This window comes from Globicephala melas, chromosome 11 (assembly GCF_963455315.2).
Source record: "Globicephala melas chromosome 11, mGloMel1.2, whole genome shotgun sequence".
NCBI classification, from domain to species: domain Eukaryota; kingdom Metazoa; phylum Chordata; class Mammalia; order Artiodactyla; family Delphinidae; genus Globicephala; species Globicephala melas.
The window spans coordinates 94,313,721-94,341,116 of NC_083324.2; the positions used below are offsets into that span (position 1 = coordinate 94,313,721).

General features: G+C 41.6%; 1 protein-coding gene and 1 pseudogene across 2 annotated transcripts in view; one reads left to right on the forward strand and one right to left on the reverse strand.

Annotated features, from left to right (window-relative positions):
* Nucleotides 1–11,544, reverse strand: part of LOC115866149 (52 kDa repressor of the inhibitor of the protein kinase-like) — a 36,698-nt pseudogene extending 25,154 nt beyond the window's left edge.
* NEDD9 (neural precursor cell expressed, developmentally down-regulated 9) overlaps nt 1–27,396 on the forward strand; it is a 292,001-nt gene that overhangs the window by 48,341 nt on the left and 216,264 nt on the right. For both annotated transcript variants that reach the window (XM_060307849.2, XM_030881426.3), the window contains exon 2: nt 3,547–3,652. The gene's annotated coding sequence lies outside the window, so the exon portion shown is untranslated. The remainder of the gene's footprint in view (nt 1–3,546; nt 3,653–27,396) is intronic.

The window sequence follows — 27,396 nt, forward strand, 5'->3', positions numbered from 1 at the left end:
GGGGCTGTGGATGTCCTGACTTCAGGGCTCCGCACTCACCAGCATGTGAGAGGAAGTCTTAGGAGGCTTCTTGGTAACTATCAAATGTCTCTGAAAGCCTCAACTAGGACTTTTGCTCTTACAAGGTAGTGCCTGCATCATTGCCTTATTGCTGCTAATGCTGCCCTTAAACTAATGTGATAAAACACCCCTGTCTCCTCTAGAGCAGATTTTTTCCCAAGGATCCTTACACGGATCCTTCGCCAGTCACTCTGCCCTTCTCCAGCACAGTTGTTCCTGAACGTAACTTCTTTTCTTAAGTTCTCACCCGATTCTTACCCCCTTTACTCTCAGGGGGTGATCCAAGTTCTTAAGAAAAGGGAGTATTTTCAATAAGAATTCATTGGGGGTCTTCCCTGGTGGCACAGTGGTTGAGAGTCCGCCAGCCGATGCAGGGGACGCGGGTCCGTGCCCCGGTCCGGGAAGATCCCACATGCCGCGGAGCGGCTGGACCCGTGAGCCATGGCCGCTGAGCCTGCGCGTCCGGAGCCTGTGCTCCGCAACGGGAGAGGACACAACAGTGAGAGGCCCGCGTACCGGTTAAAAAAAAAAAAAAAAAAAAAGAAGAATTCATTGGGTACCTGCTATGAGGCAGGAATTATGCTAAGTTTTTGGAACATAAAGACAAATAAGTTGTGATCTCTACCCTGGAGGGGCTTATAGCTGGGTAGAGGGAGATAAATAGACAGGAAAACAAGTAAGGGCAGTCAAACCATGTAGGTGAATTAATGCATAGGTGTATAGGGTAAAGGGAGAGTAGGGGAAGAGTCATTAATTCCACTTAGAAAGCGGGACAAGCGTCACAAAGACCATCTGAGATGAACTTCCTAAATTCCCTTCCCTCTGCTTCCCAAGTCATCTATAGCTACAGATATTCTTACCATCTTTCTTCCTATCTTAGAAGAGGTGTCTAGTCTTTTCTAAGGCTGTTCCTTCAGATGGGTCTTAAAAATAAAGTTCATCCTCCAATATAAAAGTGAGGTAAAAGAACTGCAAAAATATGTAAAACAACAACATAGAAAAATTAAGAAAGAGAAAATATCTCCCATAACCCAGCCAGTTCCTTAACATTGCTGCCGTCATCCATTTTGTGTATTTTAATCTCCTTTCTCGTCCTATGCACATTTTTAAAATAAATTTTATTTTATTTTTATTTTTGGCTGCATTGGGTCTTCGTTGCTCTGCTCGGGCTTTCTCTAGTTATGGTAAGAGGGGGCTACTCTTCGTTGCTGTGCGCAGGCTTCTCATTGCGGTGGCTTCTCTTTGTTGTGGAGCACAGGCCTGAGGTGCACAGGCTTCAGTAGTTGTGGCACTCGGGGTCCGAAGTTGTGGCTTGTGGGCTCTAGAGCACAGGCTCAGTAGCTGTGGCACACTGGCTTAGTTGCTCTGCGGCATGTGGGATCCTTCTGGACAAGGGCACAAACCCGTATCCCCTGCATTGGCAGGCGGATTCTTAACCACTGCACCACCAGGGAAGTCTCTGCACATTTAAATAGGTATAATCATCCCCCTGTAGCCATCTCCATTCCTCTACCCCCTCCTCTGGGACCCGACTCCTTCCAATTCTACACCTTGACTGTCTTTCCCATTGGAAAGTTCCATTCACTTCCCTACTCACTTAAATCTCACCCATCCTGCAACACTGGAAGCCACCACTTCCTTAGCTGAGCTAGAGCTAGACTGTTCTTGCAGATTCTTTAATGACCCGTTAAGGAGATCAAGTCAATTTTCTTGTTGATCCCTTCCTTCTTTCTGCAACTTTTCTCCCTTGACTCCCTTAGTTGTCCATTTTTGAAGTTATTTTGGTTTTTTTCCCCATCTTCTCTGATAACTCTTTCCTCCTCCATCTCTATATTAGTTCCTCTCCCTCTGCCTACCTTTTAAAGACTGGCGGTTCCAGGGTCTCACCACTGTCAGTTTCTCATCCCTCACTCCAGACTCTCCTGGGGCCCCTCCTATGATGTCACATAGTCACTGAGTACTTCCAGACCTGTGTCCCCACCCTAGACTTCTTGCCTGAACCTCAGCCCCACTGGTACCTTACTACTGGGCATCCTTACCCTGGCATCTCCAACTCAACAGTTACCAACTGGATTCCTCTTCTTACTTCTTAGCTTGGTCAAAAGTATTACCTCTTACTTCATCCACTGTGTCAGGAAAATGGAAACCATCTTCATTTCTTCCTTCTTACTTAGGCACATAAACTCTTCCTACAAGTGTGTCTCAAATCCATCGCTTATTCTCGCTGCCACTTTTTAAAATCAGACCCTGACTATTTCTATCTGGTCTATTGGATAGCCTCCCTAACGAAGACTCTGTTTTCCATTTCTTTTGACTACACTTTTTCTTCCATGCTATTTCACAAATTACGTTTCTAGAATACAGATTCTTTTAAAAAAATATCATTCCTTAAAAAAGAATTAATTGGGCTTCCCTGGTGGCGCAGTGGTTGAGAGTCTGCCTGCCGATGCAGGGGACACGGGTTCGTGCCCCGGTCCGGGAAGATCCCACATGCCGCGGAGCGGCTGGGCCCGTGAGCCATGGCCGCTGAGCCTGCGTGTCCGGAGCCTGTGCTCCACAACGGAAGAGGCCACAGCAGTGAGAGGCCCGCGTACCGCAAAAGAAAAAAAAAAAAAGAATTAATTAATTAATTTAAAAAAGCATTCCTTAAAATAAAAATTGTTGATGATTGTCCACTGCCTGCACCAAAATTCAAATTTCTTACGTAACACTCAAGAGAGTGTGTCCTTGGCCCCCAGTCTACGTTTCCCACCCTCCCTTCTTTCCTACTCCATCCCCACACATCCTCTGATGTAGCCCCACGTGATGACTACATGCTGCCCTGCTTCCCCAAACATGCCGTGGATTCTTACACCGCCCAGGACCTCCTGTGGTTTACCCTCTACCTAGAAAAGCCTCATGCATTTGTTGAAATCATATTCATGCTTCTAAGCCCAGCTTAAATGTCACCTTCTCTGTGAAGTCTTCCCAGGCCTTGTTTTCTCCTGCCCCCTGGAAAATCAGTGGCTCTCCCCTCTGTGTTCTCATATCAGAGTGGTTCCCAAACCACTAGAATCAACTTTTAAAAGATCCCATTGCCTGAGCCTTACCTCATATGTTACACCAGAATATTTCAGGGTAAGCTCTGTGCATTCGTAATTTTTGAAATCAGATCTGAGGTGCTCAGAATTTGGCAAGTTCAGATATTTATTCATGACTCGATGCACAGATTACGAAGAGTCATCAAAGAGAACAAGACTTACTTTATTCTGGGATAGCCTGGTTCTGGAACAAGGAATTACCTTCCTGGCTAGTTAGATTGTCTCCAGGGTCTCTGTCCTTGTCCCAGAAACTGAGGTTCTTTGAAAAACCAAAGAAGACAATGGACGAAGTGATCTGCTGTGGTATTCGCATCTTGAGAAAATTACTAGGGTACTTTGGAATAGAGTTCGGACATCCCATCCTGCTGTTCTTTGGTTGTAACATTTTAAATCTCCTCTCTCCCAGGCAAGTGTATGTGTCAGAATCTCTCCAGTTCTACCAACGTACCTACAGACAAGACTAAATGAATTGAAATGAAGTGTTCTCTGCACCACTAAACTGGGGTCTGAAGGTAAGTCTGCTGAATACATTAAAAAAAAAAAAAAGATAGTATAACATTTGTAAGTGAAATATTCTCAATACTCACAGTGAAGTTTTTTATGGTTCAGATGGGAAGTAGTGTAACAACTTACAGTTTGTCTTGGAAAATCAAAAACGTTCTCATTTGAGAACCACTGCAATAAGTTTGCTATTACTGGGATGGACAGGAAATCAGCAAGTTAATAGAAATGTTTTCTTGGAAGCTTAAATTTATTAAATAACATTTAACTATGATTTGTAGGAGTTTTTAAATTCTTTCCTGTGTCACCGAGCCCAGCCATCGTCCTGACCCTCAGGGATGTTAAATGATGAAGTATTTGTATGTTTCCTGAGTTGGGTAGTGCCAGAGCTCTCCACTCTTCCCACACACACCTGCCCTTTGCAAGGATGTGCACACACCACACACGTGTGTACAGGGACGCTTGTCCACGCTCACAACAGCTGGCCTGTCTACAGCCTGGGTCTAGAAGAAACCTGACTTTTAAGGTTGCTGTTTCTTTTCTTTTAAATCATGATCTTACTGTTGAATCCAAAGCTCAAACAAACATGATATCAGGGAAAGTCACAGCAGGGTAGTTTACGGAGATTAGATTTCTTTAAGTTACCAAAACCATGAGAGCAGGAGGTCCTTAAAATCAACAGTTTATAACCTGAATCATGCTCATGTTTTTGCTCCTTTGCTTAGAAAAACAGTATAGCAAGGTTGACCTAAAACTGGCTAGCAGTGCGTGGCACAGTTGGAGAGAAGCGTGCAAACACTAAGTAGCGTCCGAGGAAGGCTCCTCCTGCCTTCTGGATCTGTGCCAGGCTGAAGTTCTGAGACTCTGGAGAAGATCCTTTTCTTCACTCACAGAAAAACATTTATATAAGAACAGTGTATTAAATAATATTTTTATTTAAAGGTTTATTTTACGTTCCACTGTTCTGAACCCTAAAAATGAGCATAGGTGAATAGACCTGCCACCGATCCCCTACTGGCAAAACTGTCTCTTTACTATTCGAAGTTCAGTTGAATACAGTGGTTCTCAAAATACAGTCCTCAGACCTGTAGCAGCACTCCAGAACTTGTTAGAGAAACAGATCTCAGGCCCCACCCCAGACTTGCTGAATCAGAAACTCTGGTGTGTAGGACCCAGAAATGGGTGCTTTAACTGGCCTTCTAGGTGATTCTGATGCAGGCTCAAGTTGAGGACTACTGGATTCATCCAGTTCACTCCGTGAAAAACCGACTGGTGTTGAATATAAGCCAACCATATGCCGTTGCTTACTGATAACATAGAAAAACCAATAGAGTGTCCAGAGCACTCGAGCCTTATTCCTAACATTTTTCTCAAAGAAAAGGGAGTAATGCGGGGATGAAGAAAAAACATGTTTTTCAACCAAGTCCCATTGATGTAAAAAGTGAAAAAATTAATTTAGTGTCACATAAAGGTACAAAAAATAAGCCCACTTAGATTATCTTTTTGTTCCTTCCAATAAGAAATAGAACATGTTCAATTTGCCTTTTTTTCCAGTTAACTATGAGGAACAAAAGACAAAGCCAGGAAAAATAACTGTTTTTTATTGTGCTTAATTAAAGGAGAGATACCAGATTCCACAGAAGAGCTTATTTTCTTGAAGGGCAAAGGCTTTCCCTATATTTCCTTACGCACTTAGCACACCCCTTAGTCTGAAATAGGTATCTAATAAATATTCATTAAAATTGACAGAAAAGGCAAATAGGGGAAAAGGAAAAGAAGCAAAAAAGAGAAATATAGAAAAACATCACAGGGAGAAATATAAACCTGAGACAGAAAAAGATAGAAACATCTACAAGAGAAGGAAGACACCAGGCAGAAAATAGGAGAAAATGACAGAGGTAAAAAGAAAAGAGACGATACCCTGAGAAACAGAGAACTAACCTGATTTATCAATTATATAAATAAGGCTCATGAACTTCAAATGCAATGATCTAGCTACTCAGGCGTGCAACCGTTTCCCTTTTAAAAATTATTTCTGAAACTCTTTGTCCCAAAATGCTGGCCAAGTTTCAAGGACCAAGCAGACTCTTAGGGACACAGGGTTCTACCTAAAGAAGGAACACCTTTTGTCAAGAAGAGATACTTGGATCTGAGATGAGTTGCTTGTGAGGCAGCGAGCACCCCGTCACAAGGTCACAAGCCAAGGAGGACAGGTGACAGATGCTACGAGGAGTGTGACAGATGCTATATCAAAAGAAGAGAGGGAAGGGGGGGGAGGTTGGTTCTTTCAAAATCTTCTACTTTACTGAGAATGTTTCTCAGAGTTTCAACTCATAGCTGCTGTTTCACAGATAGGTAAGCATGGGAAACATGGCTCAATGGACCAAAGCCTGTGAATTCTCACCTTGAACCAAAATTCACCTTAACCTCTGAACCAGTCACTACCCTATCTCATGCTTGGCTTCATCTCAGCAATGAGAATATGACCTAATAGCAGACAGTGCAGATAACTAAGAAAAGTGGTCCCGAGAACTTAAAAAATGCAAATGCTCAGTGATTACCCTTTAAAATTTGTGAGGAGTGCTTTATAGCAATAACTGAATAGTTCAAGAACAGTTGTAAGCAGAGTTGGCCTAAGGGAAAAACGTGATCTGACTTAAGTGTTGGCAGGAGACATTCTACTCACTCCCAAGGAGGGACCTACTTGTTCGAGAAAAGACATCAGAAATCACGAACTACCACAGCACACAAAAACAGAGCTGGTGGCCACATCTTAAACGTCAGAAATGATGATCCACCTCTGGAAAATGGTAGTTTTTCCAGTTAGTTCTTCCATGCAGGAAAGCACCAGCCCCTCCATACAGCTTAACTGGATACTGGCCTTTCAACCTTTCATCTCAGGCAATAAACAAGAGAGAGCGATGAGGAAAGACAACCCACACTTCCACTGTCATTAGACATTATACATTCACGTCATTATATAGTTGTTCAAACCCAAAGAATGTACAACACCAAAGGTGAACCCTAATGCAAACCTTGGTCTTTGGGTGATAATGATGTGTCAGTGTAGCTTCATCAGCAGTAACAAATGTAGCTCTCTGGTGGAGGAGGCTGATAGTGGGGGAGTCTGAGTACATGTGGGTTATAGGGGATACCTCCATATCTTCCTCTCAGTTTTGCTGTGAACCTTAAACTGCTCTAAAATAATAGAGATAGTGAGAAACTACATGAGACATATATTTGTTTCATATACATGTGTAAAGATGCAAGTATGTCCACATGGGGACATACGCTATCTTTCAATCTCTATGAAGAAACTCCTTCTCTGCTGTCTAGAAAGTCTTCTTTTGAGAGGGTCAGGCCTGGATGTATGTGCATCTCGTTGGTCCCCTTAGTGCTTCACTGCATGTCTTCAAAGCAAAGCGTCTTGGGGCAATTTGAAGAAATCTTTCCTTGTGCAGCACTATCCTACCAAGTATGATCATTCTTGGATCAACTGAGCTAAGTGGACAAATAATATCTTAGCTTCCATGTGAGTATTGTTTTATCAATAAAATAGTGGATTTTATAGCATTTTCTACTAATCAAATTGTTACACCATTAAAAAAAATCAAATCAAGGGAAGAGGCAAGAATTTGATTATAAGGCTGTGAAGACATGATTACACAATTATGGCCTTGGGTCAAGGCTGGGAGGCAGTTCTTTCTGTGCTGGCAATGAAGGCTGATTTACGATGAGTGCTCAAAGTCGTGGTATTCTGGAGCAAAGGGAAGGAGGATACAGGTACAGCCCCTTAGCTGTGCCCCTGATCCTGGCATTTGGAGTTCCTTCCCCACTTGAAGAAAATACGGAGTTGATTTTTATCAGGACCTACCGTTAGGTATCCAACATAGCATGTCTCTTGTATTTCTGAACAGACTCTGGCAGAATGCAAAAGAGAGAAGAGGCCATCTAATTAAGTACCTTGTGCATAGAAAAATAAAGTGGAGATTAATGTGTTTATGCAGTGCAGGTTGTTATGAAAACACATATCACTTTTTTGAGATCACATTCTTCTCTTGCCTCATAAAAGTTAAGAGAACTAGCATTTGTTGAGTACCTACCAGGAGCTAATTATTTTATAGACATTATTTCCTTAAATGTTGACAAATAAGCCAAGTAGATATTATATTGCTCCCATTTCTGGATGAGGAAACTAAAGTCAAGAGGATAAAACACTTGGTCAATGTTATCAGACAGTTGATGGGAGAGCTAGGATTCAAAGTTGTGTTCAGTTACAAAACCAGAGTATTTTCTATCACATGTTGTTGCACCATTTTTCTAGAATTATCATTTTGGAGTTCTAAGGGGACTTCTTTCATTGCTGGTTGTCAAAAAAATAACAATTATAGACATACACACACACACACACCTATTCATATATGTGAAAAAATGAGATACAGTGTAGTGTGGTGGTAAAGGGCATGAATTCTGGAGCAAAACTACTGGGGTTTAAATATCTGACTAGCTGTGTACCTCTGGGCCAGGTGCTTTGCCACTCTCTGACTCATTTCCTATTTGTACAACAGGGATACTGATAGTGTAATAGTTAAGAATGGTGTTTGGAACATTTTAAGCACTTTGCAAGTATTAGCCAATACTGTTGTATCAACAAGGGTAGAACTCTTGAGTAATATTTTTCATTCAGTGCATCTTGCTGGAACAATGAAATTTAGTGCTAAAGAGCTGAAGATTAAAACTGAGATAGATTTATAGACCAATTAGCTTCATTTCTGCTCCGTGCCCACCGATTTCCTAACACCCCTCAGCCATATCAGTGAGGATCATGGGCCAAAAGGGCTTCCTGAAATAGAGTGATTTTACACTCTCTACAAAACACCGTTTCTTGAGGATCAGACAGTAAGTTAGTCATGAAATGGAATTTGAGCCTGTTACCATTGTAATTAAAAATGCTGATTTCATAGGCCAATGTTTATAGCAGCATTATTCACAACAGCCAAAAGATAGAAGCAATCCAGGTGTTCATTGGCAGATCAATGGATAATCAAGATGTGGTATATTCATAAATGGAATACTATTCAGCCTTTACAAGGAAGGAAATTCCAACACATACTATAACATAGATGAACCTTGAGGACATTATGCTAAGTTAAATAAGCCAATCACAAAAGGACAAATACTATATGATTCCACTTATGTAAGATACCTAGAGTAGTCACCTTCAGAGACAGAAAATAGAATGGTGGTTTCCAGGGGCTGGGGGAGAGAGGAAATGGGGAGTTATTATTTAATGGGTACAGAGTTTCAGTTTTGCAAATGAAGAGATTTCTGCAGATTGCTTGCACAACAATATGAGTGTACTTAAAACTACTGAACTGTAGACTTAAAAATGGGTAAGACGGTAAATTTTATGTTCCATGTATTTTACCACATTTAAAATTTTTTTTAAAATACTGATTTCCATCAAACCAACTGTAGCTACCACAGTGGCCACCAGTTAGGGGAAGGGTGTTCCATTGTTACTGATCTATAAGATCTGATGAAATTGTTAATGCTTTTTCCTGTCAGCAGCCAATCTCAGTGACAGGCTGCAGCTGCTGTCTGTGCTCTCCAGTCCAAACAAGAGTCCAGGTCACCCACTCTTGGCCTCTGATTCTTTCCTAGGGGAGCTACAAATATGAATGCACGCGTGTATCCCTAGGTGGTCACCCTATTGAACCCCTTTACATAAGGGAGAATAAGGGGCAGCGCTAAAATCTTCCATATAGGTCAGCTGTGTTATATCACACGCCTGTCAGATGTAATGTTTGTGTTTCTGATGCCATCGGTGGAGCTCTAGGCAACATCCCATGGTCTCTGTGTTTGAACTCTGTGTCTTTGCATGCTCTATGAACATCAAGTCTGCATTTGGAACTTGGGCTATTCCCCCCAAGCAGGGAATGCTTGAGTCCCTTTGTTAATTAGGGCCACTTAGATTTCTCTGATCAGTGGTTTCAATGTGAGTATTTTAGATTAGATTTGCTGCCTGTTGATTCTTTTAAAATGTGTTTGAGTTTCACAAGTATGTGTGAATCTTGGATCTTTTATTATTCCCAGTTGGAAAGGAGGAGGGGGGAGGACAAACATTTCATGTTTCAGCACAAGTTAGAGCCACTTTCAAGTCCAGCATATTAATTAACTAACAGATGATTATCCTTCATAATAGTAGTCTAGTATAAATAAGATTCTACTTATTTTACTCATAATTATAATAAATTCTTTATGCTTCCTTCTCTGACTGCTTCCACACTTCCATGTGTGTGTGTAAGGCTGTGTGAGACAAAGTGTGTGTGTGTGGTATATCTATTATGTGGCATCCTGAAATTTGAAACAAGGGCAACTCATACTATTGAAAGAGCAGAGACTTTTGTTTCTGAGACCTACGACACTCCTACAAGCTTATGTCAAAAAGCCAGCTGTCAAATAGCTTATAGAAAACAAGCTTTACAGAAAATTAAAAGCAACGTGACAGTGTTTTACCCTGAATGTCTCTTGATTCAAACTCTCTTGAAAAGTAGAGGCCGAGTGCCACCTGTTACTGGAAGGAGGCCATGTGACCTCCGAGCAGACTGCTGCCAGGGAGGTTTGGCCACATCTGTGATTTCCATCAGCTACCACCTTCTTTGGCCCATGAAGAGACTGGGGCAGAACCTGGTTAAGGAGCGGAAGTTGCTTTCAAAAGACTGAGATGAAAGAACTGCTGGGATCAAATGGTGATAACAATGACTGATTCTCTTCCGCACAATCCTAAGAACTGACCCGTCCTTGACCTTCCAGAATATCAACCTGTCAGGACCGTGGAGAGAAGCCACAGCAAATGGTGCGACCACTGGGTGTGATCTGTTGGTCTTGGTGGTAAAAACAAAGTGACTCTTCCTCTCTTTCAGCCCCCAGACTCTCAGGTACAGTAGGACACCGTCAGGACTGAGCCTGTGCCCTGAGAGAACTTGGATGGCCTGACTCAGAAACCAAAAGTGGCCTTGGCAGGAACTATCTTAGCAGGGATCACAGACTTTTAAAAGAAGGGGGAGCAAGAGCTTTAAACCAAGTTTCCCTTTGCATTCCGCCAAGGACAGGTGTTGGCTTTGCTCAAAGAGAGATTTCACAGAGTGATTTCATGCATAGCAAAGAGCAGTAGTAGGATTTTTCGGCTATCATAGCTGGGACTGACTGACACCATCAGGGCATTATCACCCCAGTGGCTTTCTACGAATATGATATTAAACATGTACGTGTGTGTGTGTGTGTGTGTGTGTGTGTGTGTGCACGTGTACACAATGCCTGAATCAGGTAAAACCACCACCCACCATTTCCCCAGCATTCTTGGGTATATTTGCAATATTAGGGCAACTCTCTTATCCTCTGGTTATTAACTATTAACACAAGTACTTTATTCACAACATCTCCTTTGATTTTCATTACAATGCTATGAGATAGGCATTATGTCTCCACTATATAGATGGGAAAACTGATGCTTAAAGAGGTTGAAGAACATGCTAAGGTGGCATAGCCAGGAAGTGGCAGAGGTGGGATCTGAGCTGAGGAAGTCCAGAGCTTTGCTCTCAATCCTGCTCCCACAAGATAAGTAGCACACGTTGTATCAGCTGCACAAAGTCACTAAAGAATCCCAGGTGAACATCTGCAAAGCCCATTCACTAATCTTCCTCTCCTTTGCAGAGCTGACCCACAAGCACGAAGTGTGGCATTGCCTCCCCTGCCACCTCAGCCAGTGTCCCTCTGCTTATGCTGATTTCATTCCTTTCCAATATTAACATTGGACCTACCTCCTTTCCATGACCCCGATGGCCAACCCTCCCAACAGCATGTCCTGAATAATAGACTCAGGTGAAAAGTCCTCGCCCATCTTTCCTAGCAGAATTGCTGTCCCTCTGTGGACTTCTCAAGAGGCACCGTCTCCTCTTTAACCAGAGTTCCCAAATATCACATCCTCTTGACAGCTACATACAAAGGAGGCAAAGTCCGTTTTTTAGCTGTTGATCACCAGCTTACTCTTTCTGCTGTCTCCTGGATTTCTTTATCCTTTCTCTTCTAGCTCTTCAATTGTCTGGATTCTTTAAGAAGCTGCACTGTGTTGCTGTGTTCAAGATGATAGATGATAGATCGATAGATAGTCAGGATCTAAATAGATAGAACAGGGCATGGATAAGTATTGTATGTGTATGTATATTATTGATTTGGGTTCCCCCAGAAGCAGACCCTGAGATAAGGATCCACATGCAGGTAGGGAACACTAGTAGGAGAATAAAGATGTGAGAAACAGGGAAGAGAAGAAAACTAAAGGAGAATAATCGAACAACTTCCCATTGAAGGCAAAGGGAACCTAATTCCTCTGGGGGATTCTGGGAGACTGTAAAACTTCTACGCAAAGTGGATTATCACTATTATCTCAAGCTCCACCCCAAATCTACTAAATCAGAATGGGAATTTTTTTTTTTTTTTTTTTGCGGTACGCGGGCCTCTCACCGCTGCGGCCTCTCCCATTGCGGAGCACAGTCTCCGGACGCGCAGGGTCAGCGGCCATGGCTCACAGGCCCAGCCACTCCACGGCATGTGGGATCTTCCCGGACCGGGGCACGAACCCGTGTGCCCTGCATCGGCAGGCAGACTCTCAACCACTGCGCCACCAGGGAAGCCCAGAATGTGAATTTTGAACAGTATCCCCTAGTGATAAAGTTTATAGAGTACTGGAGCAGAAAATGTCTCAAAGTTAAACTAACGAAGGGGTAAGAAAGTTGTGACATTTATCCCTCAGCTTCCCCATTTGATACTGGTTTGGGGCCATTTCTGAGGGTATTAATTCTCTGGCACTTCTGGCTTAACCTTTGTATTGTTGGAACAGTCAGGATCCAGTGGCCAGAAAGAAAGTCCTCAGACAGAAATGGAAAGGTATTAGCGGTAAGCAGCTCTTGGCACATACAGCTATAATAGGTTCATCTATGATTCAGCTATATATAAATATGATATTAAAGCTGAGATTAATTGCAATAATAATAACTACCATGACTGTAATACTGATTCAATGTTAATGGTACATTAGGTAGATTGAAATAATAGGATTTCATCTGGGCTTTTGTTCTAAATAAAGTAGTTAATTTAACTGGCAGAGAAATACCATTACCACAATTAACTTTAGAAGCACTACAATAAATACATATATAGTTTTTTCTCAGTAGTTATCTCAGGCTCTCTCAAGCAGGCCATGAGGGAGGTCAGGAAAGGGGCTCCATATTTCACTTACTTATTATAATTCCTAGTATTAACCCTCAGGAGGGGTTGGGAGGCAGGCAACCAGTGTTCTTCATTGCAGTGTCAAACAGTGCACCATACGTATTCTGGAGTTCGTTCAGGAGCTGAAATTACAGTGGAAAAAAAAAGAGAGACTCCTATTATAATGCTAAACACGGTAAAGACATTTGGGTGACATCCAGAAAAATCCATCACTGCTCCCAGACACAATAAAGTAACTACAATAAAGCGATTTCAAGGAAAATGTTAGTTCTGTTACCCATCACTTGCATTTTAAGGGGGTATTAGGGTATTTCATATCGCACAAGGAAAAATTCAAACAAAATTCAAGATGCATCAGAAGTTTCTAAATCAGCTTGGAAAAAAATTAGAATAGTAACCTCTTAGAAACATCAAACTTAAACAAAAATCCTAAATAAGATTTTAATGTTTAAATAATAGGGTTATAGAAAGGTGGGAATCCAAATTTTTTGTTCCTCACAGGATGTATTAATTATGAGCTCCAATTACAAGTTCAACATGAACTTCATTAAATAAAATTTACAATAAAAATGAATGAGCTATATATCCTGTTCTACATGTTTTGCTCAATACAACACCAAATGAATTTTAAAATACTGTAAAATTACACTTATTATTTATTAACCACGTACAAAATAGAAAAACCTTTCATTTAGAAAATAAAAAATTAACGCATGGAGTATATTCTTAACATTCTTAAGTTATGAAATCCTACGGCATATATTCTTATGCCTCCTTCTCTCCCCTCTGTCTCCCTTCTCTCTGCCCTTTAGCTTCCAGCAGCAAAATCAATTTTGTATCTATTAAATAAGTCTCACCTGAATTCACTGAGCACAGTGTCTTCTGTGCACTTCCTCACACTACGAATTAGCTGCCTTCTTTAGAATAAAGTCTAGTGAAATCCTGCTTTTGCTGACGTCTTCTCTTTCTCTTTATGAGTCTCTGCTGCTCCGGCCAAGACACTGAGGAAGATATCCGTGGCTTTAAATCATGTATTTATTTATAGTACGGTTGACAGGCTCATTGGTGTTAGAAAAAAACGTCCTGCCAAATTTGACAGTTCAACTCCTTGCTGTGATCCAAATTTCAGCTTAAAAAACCCCACAGTGTGGAACGTCAGTTTGGATTGAGGAGGGGATATTTTCTTCAAAGAAATAAAATGATTTCCCCTTTCCCCGAAGTCTGTGTAGGAAATAACTTGTAGAGGGATCAAGGTATGTCTGCTGGGGGTAGGCTGGGCCCACTCACCAGCAAAGGACTCACTTCTGAGATTAGAGTTAAAAAGAGTGCAAACTGTGACGGGTCTTTGGGATGAGAACATGTCTGTGAACACCAAAGGTCCAAAGCTAAATGGGTTGGTATCAAAAACTAACTGGGTTCCGGACCAGTGCTGTCTAATAGAGACAGAGCCACGAAAGCAATTCTAAGTGGTCTGTAGCCCCATTAAAAAAGTAGAAAGAAACAAATAAAGTTCATTTAAATAGTATATCTTTAACCCAATATGTACAAAATGCTATCATTCTTAAGGCTGGTGAGATATGTAAGTGCTTTTTTCATACTAAATCTTCAAAATCAAGTGTGAATGTTACCCTCACAGCACATTTCAAGGGTCCCAAAGCAACCTGTGACTAGTTGCCACTGTGCTGGTCAGCCCACGTCCAGACAATATGAACCAGATTACTTCTAAAATACCTGCAGGATCTTTAAGAACCAGATCAAAAGCACTAGCTGAGATCATGAAGCCAAACTTGATTTTTATTATTGTGAGGTCTGACCTCTTTCATGTATACTTAGAACCCCAGCTACCTAAGAGACTTTTCTCTAAGGATTATTTTGTTATCCAAAATTTCACGTACTCTCATTCACCCGAAACACATGTTGTGAGCAGCACCCCTCCACCACACATATAACCCTGCAGTATCCTATCCTCCAACCCTTGGGAATCGCTTTAAATTAGGAAAGTACTTTAATTCTGATTTGCTTTTTAGTACAAAAAGCAGCGTCAGTATGTTTTGTTTAAAAATGTGTTCTGCCTAAGGTACAGAAGAGCCCTTATGTCAAAGCTTCATCCAGGTTTTTATGTGGCCAGAGGAAGGACATCAAGAAACAAATAGTTCTGTTATTTGGAAAAGTTATATATGCTAGGGCTCATTTTTAATGTGCTGTGGGCCTCTGGTCAAGTTGTGGAATTAGGAAGGAGACAAAGGCCAACCTGTCACTTCAGTACATCATAATGTATATTGCCATCCCCTTGGGGAGCAGTCTGAGCACAGTTTCCTGTAATTAGAAAAATGTTTCTTATCCTCAATATGGATCTTGATTGTGATGTTTCTGAAACTTAATGTCTCTTCTGAGACAAGAGTTACTTCTGAGATGACTCAGAAATAATAAGGCATATTTGCACATTATACTACCAGGGAAATCTCAAAGAGCACTGAACTTGTAGAGCCAACATTTATCCTGGACTGTCTTCAGGAAGCCCCCTACCTCCCAGTGAGAGTCTAGCTTAACTTGAGAAGTGTTTTGCTGCAAGTGGTTGTCCTAGGAATTGAGCTGGTTGAGGTATAGAAATGAGTAGGAAGGGAATTCTAGGACGTAACTGCTACCAGTGAGTAGGGGACAGGTTTCTCCAAGGGGAGATGAAAATTCACATTCTATTGGTTTGAAGAAGGAAGCCCTCCTTGCAGAGAGGTAACACCTCAGAGTCAGGAGCCAGGGCTGGGTACTCTGTGTATCTGTGAAGGGTTTAACTTTCTGAGTAATTTTTCTGTTGGACTATTGGAATAGTTTTGTGAAGGGCACACTAATAATTTCTCCTCCTATATTCTTTTACAGCTTTTTGATAAAAGTTTTCTGTGATAGAATAAAAGCAGAACTAGCTACATAATTGCAGGGCAAGTGCAAAATGAAAATGCAGGAACCCTTGTTCAAAAATTATTAAGAAGTTCAACAGAATATGATATACACTTATAATGGAATATTAGTCTTAAAAATGAAGGAAGTTCTGAGACATGGTCACTAGCAAGCAGCAGGTTACTAAAGACAAAAGAAAATTTTTAAAACAGTCAGAATAAAAAGTAAACTACTTACAAAGGAACAATAATTAGACTAACAGCAAAATTCTCATTAGCATTACTAGAGGCCAGAAAACAAAAGAGTATTGGGAGAACATAGTTGTCAATCTGGAAGGTCCTATCTAGCTAAATTATTATTCAAGAGTAAAAGTGAAATAAAGACAATTTCACACAGGGGCTTTGCTTGTGGCACAGTGGTTGAGAATCCGCCTGCCAATGCAGGGGACAAGGGTTTGATCCCTGGTCCGGGAAGATCCCACATGCTGCAGAGCAACTAAGCTCGTGTGCCACGACTACTGAGCCTGCGCTCTAGAGCCCGCATGCCGCAACTACTGAAGCCTGCATGCCACAACTACTGAAGCCCGCGTGCCTAGAGCCCGTGCTCCACACAAGAGAAGCCACCGCAATGAGAAGCCCGCACACTGCAACGAAGAGTAGCCCCCACTCACCGCAACTAGAGAAAGCCTGCGTGCAGCAACGAAGACCCAACGCAGCCAAAAACATGTAAATAAAATAAATAAATTTATTTAAAAGAAAAACTGTTTCAAACAGTTTTTTTGAGCCTGAGAGAGTTTATAACTCACGGTCTTTCCATCATTGAAAATAACTACAAGAGGATGTACATCAGTAGGAAGAAAACTAAACCCAGTAGGAAGGACTGGCACACAGAAGTATTTTGCAGTTTCTCATTCTATCCCTATGTCTCTTATAACTTTTCATATTTTCTATTTCTTTTTTTTCTCTGTGTTTCATTCTGAACAATTTATTCAAATTTTTCTAGTGTACTATTTCTCTATTTATCAAGTTGCTAATAATTTTCTGTGATTGTTAGGATTAAGTTCTGGTAAAGGAATAGAAAAACCCAATATAGCCACGGCTTTAAAAAAAAAAAAGGAGAAATTCAGTTTTCAGTCAAGATGGAGTAACAGGGCCTGGATTTCTCCTCCTATTTGAGAAAAAAAAAAGAACAAATATGAGAAGCAACAGTTTTTAAGACACTGGACATCAAGTAACAGAGGATAGTGATCCTAATGAGAAAAAAGTCCTATAATTGCTCCAACTTGCTGCCTTTCATTTGCAGGCTGTGTCACTAGGAGAGGGAACACAGGTGGAGCCTGCTGATCTCCTTGATTTGAGGAGATGGAGCTGAGAGTCTCAGAAGAGCAAGACAGATAGAGTTCACAGGACACAATCCTGAAAAGAGGAGAGCTGCGTGGAGAGAAAAACATGGAGATCTGCAGCAGGGTCTCCGTCAGGAATCAGTTGAGTAATCATCAGTGTATGTGTATGAGGAAACTATCTGAAGCTAGAGAAAGAACCACCCAAGATGATTAGAGGAAACCGTACCTGAGCTCACACAGGAATAGCGCCCATTCATTTGTTGGTGGACACTTAGGTTGTTTTCATGTCTTGTCTATTGTAAACAATGCTACAATCAACATGGGGGTGCATATATCTTCTCAAATCAGTGTTTTCATTTTCTGTGGATAAATACCCAGAAGTGGAATTGCTGGATCATATGGTAGTTCTATTTTTAATTTTTTGAGGAAACCTCATACTGTTTTCCTTAGTGGCTGTACCAGTTTACGTTCCCTCCAACAGTGCACAAGAGTTCCCTTTTCTCTACGTCCTCACCAACCCTGTTATCTGTTGTCTTTTTGATAATAGCCATTCTGACAGGTGTGAGGTAATATCTCACAGTGGTTCTGATTTGCATTTACATAATGATTAGTGATGTTGATCACCTTTTCATGTACCTTTTGGCCATCTGTATATCTTCTTTGGAAAAATGTCTATCGTATCCTCTGCCCATTTTTTTAATTGGATTGTTTTTTGTTTGTTTGGACTTCTTTGCTATTGAGTTGTATGAGTTCTTTATATATTTTGGATATTAGCCCCTTATTAGATATATGAATTGCAAATATTTTCTCTCATTTAGCAGGTTACCTTTTCATTTTGTTGATGAAAAAACTTTTCATCAAGCTTCTTTTCTCTGCAGAAGCTTTTTAGTTTGATGTAGTCCCATTTGTGTATTTCTACTTTTATTTCCTTTGCTTTTCATATCAAATCTAAAAAATCATCACCAAGACTGATGTCAAGGAGCTTAGCTTATTGCTTGTGTTTTCTTCCAGGAATTCTGGTTTCAGGTTTAACATTCATGTCTTTAATCCATTGTGAGTTCACTTTGTGTATGGTATAAGATAGGGGTCTACTTTCATTCTTTTGCATGTGGCTGTCCAGTTTTCCCAGTACCATTTATGGAAGACCCAGCTACTTCTTTTTTATTTTTTTAATAAATTTATTTATATTTATTTTTGGCTGTGTTGGGTCTTCGTTGCTGAGCGCGGGCTTTCTCTAGTTGTGGCGAGCGGGGGCTACTCTTCGTTGCGGTGCGCAGGCTTCTCATTGCCGTGGCTTCTCTTGTTGCAGAGCACAGGCTCTAGGCGCACGGGCTTCAGTAGTTGCGGTGCACAGGCTTAGTTGCTCTGCAGCATGTGGGATCTTCCCGGACCAGGGATCGAACCCTTGTCCCCTGCATTGGCAGGCGGATTCTTAACCACTGCACCACCAGGGAAGCCCAAGACACAGCTACTTCTTTAAATGACTTGAAGTAGCTACTAATTACCTAGGAAAATAGCCAAAGATTTATTACCTGACATATATATTTTGTACCCTTGTGTACTTCCCCAGTTTTCCTTCAATTAGAGGGAGATTATTGAGTGACTTACACTCTACAGTACTACATAATGGAGAAAGAAACCATAGATCTTATATATGGTTTCCACTGTCTAGACTTGCTCGTTTTAGATCCATCTAATGCATGAAGGATAATGGGACATTTTCCAAGACTAGGCAGAGCAACATGTAAGTGGAGCTGACGTCATAGTCCTTCTTGTGTTAGGAAATATCCCATCATTGTTCCAAGAAAGCAAACACTTGGGAACCACACTGCAGGAAATGAATGGTTTCACATCAATGGTCATTTGCCACGTAGTCTGCAGTGTCATAAAATGTCTTATAATGATGGCATCTCCTACTCGATCTTCCCTTCCTGAGGAAGGTTTGATTCTTTCTAGAGAATAAATGGCTGACTGCGGAATTACATTTTCTCTTGGAGAGAAGTTTTTCTCCACGTTCATGAAAAATTATACTAACAATAAATGATGCTGAACGTTAGGCTTTAGGTTGATATTTCCAATGCACGTACTGCTTTTGATAGGAATCAGGAAAGTCTTATATGTGTGATGAAGATGCTATATGTTTAGGAGGGGTTTTCTGAGTCCATGAGTCTTCAGTATGCTTCTTTGGGATAGTGAAGAGGACTTTCCATTTACATTTTTAAAAAAATTTTATGGGAGTTAGTTGATTTACAATGTTGTGTTAGGTTCAGGTGTACAGCAAAGTGAATCAGTTATACATACACATATATCCACTCTTTTTTTAGAGTCTTTTCCCATATAGGCCATTGCAGAGTACTGAGCAGAGGACCTACTGTATAACACAGGGAACTCCACTCATTTACATTTTTAAAATAATAATAAAGGAGACAATCACCATGCACTTTCATCCAAACAGGCAAGATAAACATCCTATTTTTTCCAGAGTCTGGGTTTTGGAAAATTACGTGCTGTCTGCATTTGAATTCTGTTCCCATTTTTATGCTGCCTGTAGTGACCTTTCTATATACAGACAACATTTCTTTTCGCTTCCCAGTAACTATTGGTCAAACTCCCTTGTATGTTTCCCCAGAATCTTCATGATCTGGCCCTTGCTTACCTCTCCAGCTTCATTTTTTTATCCTCCAGAAACACACACATATACACATGCTAACTTCCCTCCAAAACCTCTATCTCGTCCTCCGTGACGGGGCACCACACTCACACACTGCAAAGTAGCCGTGTGAAAATGATCTCAGTTCCATATATGGCTACGTTCCCACCAGCCTCTGGGCCTTTGCCCATGCTTTTTTATTTGCTTAAAATACTGCTTTACACATAGTCTTTGTTTCGGACTTTGCATGTTTGAACGCTCCCAAATTCATATGTTTAAACCCGAACCCCCAAGTGGATGGTATTAGGAGACAGGGCCTCTGGAAGGTGATTAGGTTATGAGGGTAGAACTTCCATATGGAATTGGTGTCCTCATAAGATGTGGAAGAGAGTAGATCTCTCTCTCTCTCTCTGCTGTGTGAGGCTCCAAAGAGAAGGTCTGTAAACCGGAAAGAAGACCCTCATCAGAACCTGATCATGCTGGTGCCCTGACCTTAGACTTCCAGCCCTCAGTACTGTGAGAAATAAATGTTTATTGTTTAAGCCACCCAGCCTATGGTAATTTGTTTTAGCAGCCTGAACTAAGACAGTCTTTAGCTAACTTCCACTGAGCCTCCATTTCAGCTTAGTAGGCACTTCCTTTGAAAAATTACTGGTTAACGCTACCAGCCAAGATTAGGTCCCTTTATATGTTCTCCTGTCCTCCCTACCGTAGTGCTTATTTCACTGTATTTTGGGCATATTTATTTTCTAAAGATGGCCACAACTGTATCTGTTGTGGCCCACACAGTCTTACCTTGTTCTCCTTCATCAAGAGGTTGGGGACAGAGGTTGGAGGAGTCTGATTCTCCTTCCATGGGATCTAGGCTGGCCTTAGTAACCAGTAGAAGGTGGTGGAAGTGATGGCCCATGATTTCTAAGGCTGGTTCAGAAAAGGCCCTGAAGCTTTAGTCTGATTTTGTTGAGACACTTGCTCTGGGGGAGGCTAGTTGCCATGTGAGAAGTCTCCCTTAAGACGGTCTCCCTTAATATAGTCATGGTGGAGATAACTCATGTAGGTGTACCAGACAGTAGCTCCCAGATGACAGCTCAGCAAGGACTGCCAGCCAAGTGAGTGAAGACATCTTCAGATAATTCTAGCCCCCAGCCCTTAAGTCACCCTCAACCATGAGTCTTCTCAGCTGAGGCCCAGACATCATGGAATCCTGTACCCTATTCAAATTCCTAAGCTGCAGAGCCATGAACATAATAAAGTGGTTGGTTTAAGCTGTTAGATTTGGGGATGATTTGTTACAGAGCACTAGGAACTGAAACATTATTGTATAAATGAATGTTCACTTATCTAGGCTGTAAGATCCCACACCAGATTCTACAAGCATGAGGGGGGGTCTATATCTGATTTGTTTGCTATTATAACCTTAGCTTTTAGCTCAGTGCCTGGCATATAATAGGTATTTGGTAAATAATCTTAACTAAATAAATAGATGACTGGATTGGTGCCTTCTTTCTCTGGCTTTGTGTTTATCTGCCTCTTTCTCACACCTTAAGTTTGGTCATCTAGTTACAGACAGCTGGTTTGCCCAAGACACTGATTTTCTTGTCTGTCAAGTTCTACGTCATTGATTCCTACTGTGTTCCTCTTGACTATTCCTTGTCCCGATGTTTGGGATAACGAAGGAGCCAAGTGAAAGGCCTTGTGCCTTGTGGGTCACTAACAAGTCAATAAAAAGCAATTCCTGTCTCACTTCCCCAGCTTCTCTCTGGCTTTCTTTTCTATCACCTGAATGCCTCATCACAGCCAGAAGAGAGCCTTTATGTTCCCCGTCTGTCTTCAGAGCAAACGAGGCTGGACACAGGAAGAAAGGGCTCTCAGGTCCCTGCCTGGACAGGTTGGCTCAGTGCGCTCATCCCTGGCTCCATTCCAGTTCAGTGGAATCTTGCTCTGGACTATTCGCCCCTGTCCTTTGCAGGCTATAGGACTGGCCCAGCGATGAGCAGCAGCGGCTGTGCAAACATGAAAGAGAGGCAGCACTCAAGCCTTTAGCAGCCCATATTCAGCTCAGGCCACGTGCACGCTGACATTTGATAATGTTTTGGTGAAAAAGCTTCTGAGTAGCCCTGCTTTCACCAAAAGGCGACTGGAGTGAAGGGAAGGGTGACTGGATGCCAGCAACCCTCTGAATCCCATCAACCTGGGAGTAGTCTTCGTGAGGGTGCAGAACCATCCATTAGAAAGATACCGCCTCTCTCTTTCCACACCCCCTAGGACATGGGGATTGGAGAGCCTGCAGAGTTAGCAATCATATCAAAAGAGCACGTCATCCGCTCTGGCTCAAGGAGCCTAAGCTGTGAAGGAGGTGGGTGGGGAATTCAGGCACTGGGCTGTATGAGATAACACCTTTGCCTTAGAAAGTCTGTCACCTTCTCCCTCCACCCAAAACCCTTTCCCTGCTCTTACACATGCGTGCACACACACACACACACACACACACACACACACACACACACAAGGCTGGGAGGAGGCCCAGCATCCTGAATCACACCTGGTTCTGTGCACGATGGTTGCAGCCTTCTGTGCTGAGTATTTGCTCCAGTTACAGAGACAAAATAAAAATAATAAGAAGAAAAATACGAAGGATAAGAAGAGCAGGCAGAGAGGAAGAAGGGCTATCTTTTATTTGGTATTTGCTGTATGCCATGAATTGTAGTAAGAACTTCTTTTGGTATAATCTCATTTAATCTGAAACAACAACTTACAATATAGGAATACTTTCTAATTTGTAGATGAGGAAACTAATGCTGCTCAAAGAGTTTAAGTAATTTACCCAAGATCACACAGTAAATGTTGGAGCCAGAAGTTTTAGCCACATTGGGCTGCCTCTAAATGCCATGTTCTTTCCATCCAACTAGGCTATAGGTGGTTCTATTATAGCCTAAATGTCTCCAAATAGCCTACAGGGATGAGTGTTCAAACAGGATCATGACATGGGGATCACTTTGACTCTGCACAGAATTGGACACCCCAGTGTAACATCTGTTTGAATTCTACTGCCTCTCACATGACTACCTGGACGCCTAAGCACTGCCAGGAATTCCTAACTGACCTGGAGTTCACTGTCCTGGCCATGCCTTGAGGATCAAGAATTCAAGCTATGGGGTTCCAACACAGTGCGCTACACCACAGAGAAGACGGTTGAGAAATCCAGTTGATGGCCTTAAGCCATACATTGATTTATGCCCAAGAATGCATTTCTGTTTCTGGCGAAAGGAAAGCAACCCTCTAAGATTTATTCTGGTTGACCACATTAGCTGTTCTGATCACAGCAGCCACTGTGAATTGAGTTGGTTTTGTTAATTCCCCACTATACAGTGCATTTACAAGCTGTGTCTGCTAAGGCAACACAGAATCAGTAATTTCTTCAGTTTACAGTCAGTGATAAGAAAATGAAAGACTAGAATCAAGTGCTTAGGCTCTGAATCAAGTTACTCAAAGATTACAGGGATTCCCCAGAATTCAAGGGAAGAAGAGAAAAGCCTATTCCAACAGGCAGCTGCAGATTTGATTCTGATCAAGGGTTTACTCCTTTAGTTTGATTCACTTTGACCTTTGAAGCCTTACTGTGAGCTAGACGTTAAGCTACAGAGCAGAAATAAATGGTCCCACATCCTGAGTTTAACTAGCTCACTCTACCTAGTGATTATAGAAAAGAAGTTGCATATTTTGACAGATTGCTTTGTCATTTACTGCTCTTTGGTAGGTCAGAAAAGAATTGCTCATAACATATGCATGCTGATTTTTGGTTCTCAAAGTCAGAATATATGGTCCAATATGTAATTATAACAGATGATAACTTACATATAAGTTACGGTGCCAATGAGTGGTATCTACATCCTTCAGTTTTAATATACTTCACATGACCACTTTCTCCTACATTGGAGGAAAAAAAAGAGCTTCTCTCTACCAATCCTACTTTTTCGAATATGATTAAGAAGTTGAATTTTACCTACTTGGCTGAGCAAGTAGGTAATTCAGACCTACTTTGCTGAGTGGCGTTTATCCTCAGGATGGAAAACTCTGGACTTCCCAGTGGTGATGGTTTACATTAACTCCAGAAGAAAAAAGGGAAAAGTTAGAGCAAGTGAGAAGGAAATAAACAAAAAGAAACAAAACTTTAGCTCCAGAAGAAAAGACAGAGGAAGTTCAGGAATTTAGAAAGAGGAAAGAAGGCAAAAGAAAAGATAGACCAAACACTGTTAGGAAAAACATTTTTTAAAATCTGAATAGCAGGCCAATTTACTATAATCCTTCATTTCTTTGCTTACATACCCAAAATAGGATTCAACTTAGCTTCAAGTAAATGACATCAAACACCAAAAGCACCAAACAAATGACTCATAACTTAGAAAATCAGTTGAATGAGCTATAAAAATGGATCCAAGTTTATTTTTAGAATTTAATAGAGCGGTTTCGTCTTCCTCTAATAACATGTCAGAATATACAAGGCATTCTCTAGGGTCTAAAAAACATATTTAAAGACATTGTCAATTCTATTTTAACATGGTACTCTCCTCGTTTAATTTTTTTTTTTTTTTTTTAAGTGAGTAGAACATTACAAAAGCACTCACAAAGCTATCTAACCATCATGCTTGAGAAAGACAAATGAGGAATGATTGTGTATGATAGTAGGATGAATTACAGAACTGGAGCAGTAAAAATGGTATTAGAGATGGTGCTTCTCACCTTAGTACCTTAGTATTTTCCCAGTCTTCAAGAGTTCATTGCCAACACCCCCAATTGTGGTCCATTGTAATGGTGGTCACATTCTTTAATGGGCCCTATTTTACTGAGTCTGTGTTTTATTTCTCCACCAGTGCCTTTCTCACTTGACTTTTAGCTTGTAGTCATTCACCACATAAAAATAAGATGATTGGATGAAAATGCAGAATAATAACCATGTAATATGAAATATGCCATAAATGCGGTGTATACATATTATATATTATGGCAAAACCTTGGTAATTGCCTGTCTGGTTTAATTTTCAGCTGAGTAAAGGGAAAAAATTCTGAGGTTGTGCTATCTTTTGCTCTATTATTATTATTATTACAAATATCTGTATTGGTCAGGGAACCACATAAATCCATCACTCCAGCTTTATAGTTTTCAAAGTTTCTGGAATTGGAAGCTAACCTAAGGTAAAACATTTACTCAAGCACAGCTTTCCAGAGTTTTCTTACTTTTCTCATCAGAAATGAATTTCAAGTTAACCTTTAAATAATAAGAAACAAGAGTTTCCTATGCAATTGTGGGGTAGCTAAACCCCAGGGTAGGAATGGGGGCAGGACCCAGGGTGAGGACATCGTGTTCTCTGTCATCCTCGTTAGTGATGGCTCTAAACACAAACAGCCTTCTTGGATCTTGGAGTCCTGCTGGGGTCTCTGTATTGAGAAGGTGTCTTGATTTGGGGGTGGAGGGTGGGTGGTGACAGTAAAAGCTTGGGCAAAATTCTGGTGTGTACAAATTCCAGCCTCTCATTTTTCTACCCTTTTTAGCCTCTCGTCCTCCAACTTAAAGTCTGAGGAAAGCTTGCCTTAGAGGCACTTCAAGCCTCTGTCACAGTGAATTAATCCTCAGATTTCTGCAAACATCTCGTGAATATGCCAGGTGCTAGAGATTCCAGGATAAATTACCCCAATTCAGAGTCTGGTGCAGAACTTTATACTAGTTTCCTAGGGCTGTCGTTAACAAAGTACCACAAACAGGGTGGCTTCAAAGACAGAAATTTATTGCCTCACAGTTCTGGAGGCTGGAACACTGAGATCAAGGTGTCTGCAGGGTTGGTTCCTCCTGAGGGCTGGGAGGGAGAATCTGTTCCATTATTTTCTCCTGCCTCTGGCAGCCCCAGGCATTCCTTGGCTTATTGATAGCATTCTCCCATGTCTTCACGTCATCTCCCTTCATGTGTTTCTGTCTCTGTGTCCAAATTTTCCCTTTTTATAAGGACACCATTCATACTGGATTAGGGCCCAACCTAGTGACCTCATCTTAACTTGATCATCTGCAAAGACCCTATTTCCAAATAAGGTCACATTCACAGGCACTAGGGGTTAGGACTTCAACATCTTTTGAGCAATTTAACCCATGACAGTTGTTCAAATGGGTAAAAATTCTAGAGTCTCTGACCCTCCATACTGAACTTCATCACTTCCTGAGATACCGCATTATGGGCTTCTACAACCGGTTCCATTACAGACTCCTCTGTTACTTCACTGCTTTTGTCTCAACAATTTCAGCAACATTTGAGGCCCCATTTTGACTTGAAAGTTCCTACCTAACCCCAGGAGGCTCCCTAGTCTTTGCCCAGCATATCTCCCCCATGTCCTTCCCTGCACACTGACCCTGATTTGTATCAATGATTTAACTCTCTGTTCCAAGGATTTCACTGAAAAACATTTTTCACTCAATAAGCATTTTCTATGCCTATTGCTCTAGGCTCTGCTCCTGGAACTCAGCACACACTCTTGCCTTCAATGAGAAACTCAGTCTAGTGAAGGACATTAAAGAGTAAAACACAGAGGAATAGAGGTTTTGGTAGGAGCCACCACGGTGTGCTATAGGAGTGCTGAATCCAGGCTGGGGTGAAGGAGAAGAGAGCAGGGAAGGCTTCATGGCAGAGGGGCCACCCGAGATGAGTCTTGACATACATGCACTAGGATTTATCCAGGTAATTATGTAAAAGCAGAAAAGATAAGCAGTGAGGTGCAAAAGGATATTGGGACAGATAAAAAGATAAAGGAGAGTACATAAAAAGATGCTAATTAAATACTACAATTATTAGGTGAATAAAGAGAAAAGAGGGTAGTGTGCTTAAAAGAGTTGGGTGTGAGCAATTTTCTTTTCAACAAGTACAAACAGCTTGTCTTGGTCAGCTTGGGTTGCCATAACAAAATACCATAGACTGGGCAGCTTAGGCAATAGACATTTATTTCTCACAGTTCTGGAGGCTAGGAAGTTCAAGATCAAGTTGCTGGCATATTTGGTGTCTAGTGGGGCTCTCTTCCTGGCTTGCAGATGGCTGCCATCTTGCTGTGTCCTCATGTGATGGAGAAGTTGTCTCTTCTTGTAAGGGCACTAATCCCATCATGGGAGCTCCACCCTCAGGACCTCATCCAAACCACACTACCTCTTAAGACCCCACCTCCAAATACCATCTCTTTGGGGATCAGAGATTCAACGTATAAATTTGGAGGCACACATTTAGTTCATAGCATAGCTTTTGCTGATATTAAGAGGAGAAAGGAATGCATGGTGAAGAACTGACTGACAAGTTCTTCTGGCCCACTCCCAACGCACATGGACTTGATGGCTGAAAACCATAAGACTCCTCTTTAGTCAGTCAAAAGTATGATCAGGGGCTTCCCTGGTGGCGCAGTGGTTGAGAGTCTGCCTGCCGATGCAGCGGACACGGGTTCATGCCCCGGTCCGGGAAGATCCCACATGCCGCGGAGCGGCTGGGCCCGTGAGCCATGCCGCTGAGCCTGCGCTTCCGGAGCCTGTGCTCCGCAACAGGAGAAGCCGCAACAGT